Consider the following 6,060-nt stretch of genomic DNA (forward strand, 5'->3'; position numbering starts at 1 on the left):
ATCTTTCCAAAGTTTAAGGGGGGAAAAGGATGCTGAAGGAAACCGGTTCAAAGAGCACATTTTAAATATGAAGTATCAGTCATGTTAACACATATTTTATATTCACAGAGAACAAACTGTTCCTTGCTTTGAAGCCCCAGGAGAAGTAACACAAATTATATTCCAAGTGCAGCACATCCTCAAACCATCTCATTCCAGGAGCCATTGTAGGTGATGTAGCTGATGGGTAGATAGATAACCAAGCACAGGGCAGCACATGGTATTAGGATCTTGGCTTGGAGAGTGTAGAGACCAGTTTGGGATCCTGCCATGGAGTAGGGTTGAGTTATGATTTGAAAGGTATAGGTAGGAATCAGAGACACAGGAGGCTCCTGGAGCTGAGCACAAGTTTACAACGGCTGGTCACAAGCATTGGGCTGCATGACTCATGTTGGAGAGGTTCAATATATACAGCTAGGGCAGCTGTGGCTCACATCTGGCCACCCAGGAGCTCTGACATATGGCCTCCATCCTACACGCCCACATTCTGCAGCTCAAACAAATACCTGAGCAGCCAAAGAATCCCTGGTGCACAGATGACCAACACAGAGCAGCCAAGAGCTAGCAGCAAGGAAGAGTCTCTTGTTTTCTTCTTGTGCAGCAAAATTCTCACCTGCTATCCCAGCAACAGAGGGCAAGTCTGAGACCTGCTCACACAGGGAGGCTTACCACAGCTGAACACGACCCAGCAAGCACACTAGATGGGATAGAGCACATTAAATACACTGCTCTTTCAGCCCATTTCTATTACACCCTGGTTTGGAGAGGGGAAAAAAGAAGAAAAGAGGAAAGAGAGAAGGCCGAGGTGATCATCACAGCTTTGATCGCCACTCCCCAAATCAAGTTTCAAATTATGCTGTTTTGGAAACAATTAATCCAAGACACCATCATTGCTGCACTTTAGGTCCACATAAACAATAAAACAGTATCACTATACAGACACAGGAACTTTTTTTTTCTCCTCATACCAGCAGCTCTTTAACTTCATATGACCCCCATGATTCCCATGAGATAACAAAAGAGCCATACCTTGAGGAGAAGCTAACAAAATTCCATTCAGCAGCAGCATTCATGAAAGAGTCCACTTGCTCAGCTCTGTTTCACTGCAATCACACAACAAAAGTATGACTAAAACCCAAATTCCTGCCACCAAGCTTCTTGGTCTGTTATCTGATGAAAGACTCAGCAGATTAAAAACAGACACAGTGCTAGTTCAAGCACTTGTATTTGAAACTGATTCCATAAAAGCCAAGATCCTCATTTGCCAAATTCAACGGGCTCCTTATAGCCTTGGGTACATCTGAAGGAGCCCCCAGGCCCACAACAGCAAACACGTGAGCTTTTGCCTCCACACAGTACAGAGGCTCCCCAAGAGCATCTGTAGCAGAATCTGCTGTAAGAGGTCTCAGCTGACTAAAAAATAGGAATTCGATCTCTAAAGCATCAAACTTCTGGCCCTTGAGATCTTCTGACTCTTCACTGCCCATCTCACACATGAAAATTGCAGAGCCTCACTCCCAGCACCAGCTGAACAGCATTTGGCTTCCTATCACAAAAACTGCCTGCCTTTTTTCTCTAGGGAATGAAACTGAAAAACCAACACTACATCTTAGCTTCAGGTTAAGTGGTGGAATGTGAGTTTTTCTCCATAGCAGGAGAAAGGTATGTTTGTCATACCACAGAGACAGAGAGATTTGTTGTCTAAAGATCTTTCAGGGGTTGGAAGCTCAAGATCTCTGTTGTCCTCTAAATTAAAAAAGACCTTTACTCCTTCAGCCTAAGAATTGCCTTGGTTTCTTTCTTGAATTCCTGTTTCAGACACCATTTTGGCACAGTCAAGCAACAAAACCAAAGTTCATCTTCACTGATCCCAGCAAAGCAAAAGAATCCCTTGCTGTCCCAGAAGATATGCATGGTATATTCACGCTATCACACCTGAATTCTAGTACACCTGGCAGCTACTGCAGTTATCTTTCTGAAGGAGCCTCAAAAAGGTTACTAAGGGCTCTGTAGCAAGAACCAGGCTCTGAACACAGCTCAGCTGTGCACAGGTGAAAGCAATATCCTCCAGGGATGTGCAGCCTGAGCAAGAAGGTGGTGGGGTTTTGCTAGAACAAAGGTCTGCGCATTTCCACACAGATCTCCTTGAAGTGAGGGGTATGAGGCACAAGTGAACCCCATGGTCAGATTCTGGGCCAGAATCTCAGCCCTTGCTGGGAAGATTGCCTGAATTGGAAGTGTCTTTATGCTGTTACTTCTGTTATGTTGAAAGATGCTACTCTTTCCATAAAAATCCATTGCTTAAATTTCTCATATATCGTCTCCTACACTCTCCAGTGCAACCCTAAAATAATCCCAGTGTGGCTGCATTTTGTTATTTTGATGGTGTTCTGCAGCATGAGAAAAGAGAATAGGGAGAGCAGGAACATCTAAATGATGCTATTCCAACTGAAATCAAGTTTTTGTCCCAAAAGACACAAGGGATGGTAAAGTATCTTATTTTTACCCTCAGCTCTTATGTAATGGACCATGATGAAGAATCCACCTAGAGCACAAACTCCAATCTCTTTCATGGATCATTCTGAAGTAACCTTCCCAGGACTGACAAATGCTTCAACGAGACAGATGGGATGGGAGTCTGCTCCCCTGGAGCTCGCACAGGGCTCAGGCAAACACAATGATCGTGTGCTACAAATACACTGACTGATCAGCTAAAGCTGAGATAAAACAGCTACTACATGTTTCTACCAAGTCATGCACACCCCACTAACAGGGACTTCTGTGTCCCAGCAGGCAAAGTCCCAGACTGCCAGACACGAACAAATCTCCCACCACTCCTTCATACCAGCACATCCCTAGCTCAGTGTGAAGGTCCACTCACAAAGCCAGCTCTCACCCAGCCTCCTTACAGGGCTGCAACTGCTGAGACCCTCATTTCTGTGCAGCAGGAGGATGGGGCATATGCTACAGGGATCAAGCAGCTGAGAACAGGAAAGCCTTCCCAGACCTCACATATGGTTGCAGGACCTTCCTCATGCAGTGCAAGAATGCTGACTGTGGCAGATACGAGGGCAGAAAGTCACACATTTTACCCTGGGAAGGAAAGGGGGAAGTCTTGTTTGAATTGCTCTGTCAGCCTTACAGATTGCTTCCGTTTCCCCTCAACACTCATACCGCCAGGAGGCCTCAAAAACAAGTACTCTGGCCTAGCATTGGTTGGATAATGTGGAGCTATTTAAAAATAAGAATTGTAAAAACAAAATGTATTATGAAGCAATCCTTTGCAGTCTAACACCCACAGCATTAACTTCCTTCTCCCTGCTCTTCCCTTGCTGCTCAGCCTAGTCTCCCCTTGGAGGCAGGAACTCACTCTGGTGCTTCAGCACTGCCCTGACCCAGGAAGGAGAGCTGTTCATATCATGAGAGCTACATTCAAGCCCAGCTTCATTCTTGCCTCTCTAGTGCAAACATTTTATGAGTTGGCCTTAAAATGAGTCTGAACTCAAGCATGCAGATGTCTACAACAATCTCCCCAACAGAGTACAAAATAAATAAAAGTAATACAGAATGGACAAAACAGGTAAGGATTAAAAAAAAAAAAAAAAAAAAAACAAAAAACCACGGAAAGAAAGTCAGAAGAAAAGCTGCCTTTGTTCTACCTTTAGCACAAAGTGAGATGCAAGACGTTAGACGTTTGCATAGAAAGATCCCATGATCCCATCCCTGAGGACTTACAAACCTTCTCCTCCCTCTGTTTCTCTCATGAGACTACTCTATTTCTCACCCATGTACCTCCTCCTAGAAGTTCTTCACGTATTTCCCCAGCCAGCGAGACTGAACAAGAACACCACATTCACTAAGTGAGCCCCCCCCCCCCCCCCCCCCACCAGACATCTACCATGGAGCCTGAAAGGATCAGAGAGGAGTTGTTTTTTTCAGCCGAGAGACTCATTGTCAAGAGGGATTCAAGCAGCTCTTTTTGGAGGAGAAAGGGGGAACCCCGACCAAAGAGATCAGTGAGAGAAAAGACTCCGGAAGGGAAGAGCCTCGGGCTCAAGGTGATTTCTGCCAGCGGGCTATTTTGTTGATAAGGATTACACAGCTACTCAGTCTGCCAGACATGAGCCTGCAAATGGTAAAGCATTCCCTGTTGGCCCTGTGATAATACCTATACGATCTAGTTATACAATCAGCCTCAGGTTGTTTTCCTAAACCAGGCAGTTGCTGGCAAAGCTAAACTATAAGCTACTGTTGTCTCACACTGCAGTAAAGCAGCCTCACACAATTTCCCTCTCCCTCCTGATATTTTCTTCTATACAGCTGCGCAGACGATACTGACGCCATCAATGCAAGATCAGGGCACTCCCAGTCCAAGCAGGGAACAACTTAAAAGAGGTTCAAACTCCAACCGCTTTGATCAGGGGAGTGGTTCCACCAGAGCCAAAATAAATGTTTGCTAATAATTCCATGCCCTGTTTGCTTGTGTGGCTCCCATTTTATTAGCCTTCCTATGGTAAATTTTACAGCTGGGGTTAGCAGAGTGATAAAATGCACAGATTATATTCTTCACTATTGCTGATGTGCTTCTCCCCAATTTAATGCAGCTTTACCTTGAAAAAACAAACACTTTGATCCAGGATGCTCTCTTGCCCCTTGCAAACCTTCACCTCCTTCTACTACCTGACAGTCATCAGTTCGGAGAACAACAGCCTGGCTCCAGGGTGGGAGGAGAGCAAGGCACAATCACATTTGCCTACTGAATGCTCTTTACAAAAGCACTCAAATCAGAGATTCCCCTCAATCACTGCACCACCGACAGCGGTTTACCCCTCCCTCCCCACAATGTTCTGCCTGGGCTCCAACAGGACCTGTCAGATACTGGAGTACAAATAAATGCAGGATCCAGACCACAGAAACTTTTTGGCATCCTATGATTTGATTTCTCACACCACCATCACTGAGGCAGAAACTTCAGTGTCTGTGCAGTAAGTTTTGGTCCCAAACAGAATACCGTAACTTTCATCTCCTCATTCTTGATTTATTCCAGTTATGCCCCAGCTATTTCTCATTCTGAAAGCCAAGAGAGAAGCCAGAAGAAAGGGACTTGCTTTGCCTTTATTTTTCCAAATTCAAACTCCTCAGATTGAAAACTACACTAATCTGCATTACTTAGCTGGAGACACCTTTGTTCCATCTATATAAAAATCAAAGATGAACCAATTTATTAACTGTGGCACAGCAAAAGCTGAAGAAGCTGTCAGCAGCTCTCTAGTCCCAACAAGGAATTCCTGTTGCTTTGCAGCAGACTAAGAAATTACTGTTCAGCCTTTAATGTTGAATTTTATGAATGGAAAACGGTTTTGCCCCAGAGCTTGTATTTATTATTCATAGCTTGGTCTGCTCCCTAAAAACAGGAAAGCAACATCAAATTCAAGGCCTCCCTGGATTACTAGGGAACTACAGACCCAGATCAGGAACACACAATATTTTTCCATTCCTAACTCTTTTGTCAGCATCTCCAAGGGTAAACACACAACAAGAAGTATTAGAGTTCAGAAAAACATTGGTACCTTGTGGATGATGAGTACAAACAAACAGGCCTAGAGCCACTACTGCAATGAGCTGTAGTACTGCAATTGCAGAAGGTGGGAAGTAAATAACACTGCAGCATTCTTTCACCTCCAAGTCACTGCTGCTTGCTCACACAGTCCTCTTTTATAGTGTTGTCTACAATAGCAAACTGCTCCCACTGGCCAAAAAAAAAAAAAAAAAAAAACCAAAAAAACCCCAAAAAACCCAAAAAAACCATATAAACAAAAACCCCAAGTACAGCCAAGCTAAGCTAAGAAAAATACTCAAGTAGACTCTTGGGTATCTCTGGATTTAACCACATCAGAGTATTCTGTAGGGAGAAAAGAAATTTTTAAAAGATCAATCTTAGTCCAACTGTGATAATGATTTAGGGATTTATTTTTTTTTAATGTTGGCTTGGCTGAAATAAATTCTCTGTGCAGACCTTCA

The sequence above is a fragment of the Pyrgilauda ruficollis genome, unplaced genomic scaffold, assembly GCF_017590135.1.
Source record: "Pyrgilauda ruficollis isolate IOZ18807 unplaced genomic scaffold, ASM1759013v1 scaffold35, whole genome shotgun sequence".
In the NCBI taxonomy this organism is placed as follows: Eukaryota; Metazoa; Chordata; class Aves; order Passeriformes; family Passeridae; genus Pyrgilauda; species Pyrgilauda ruficollis.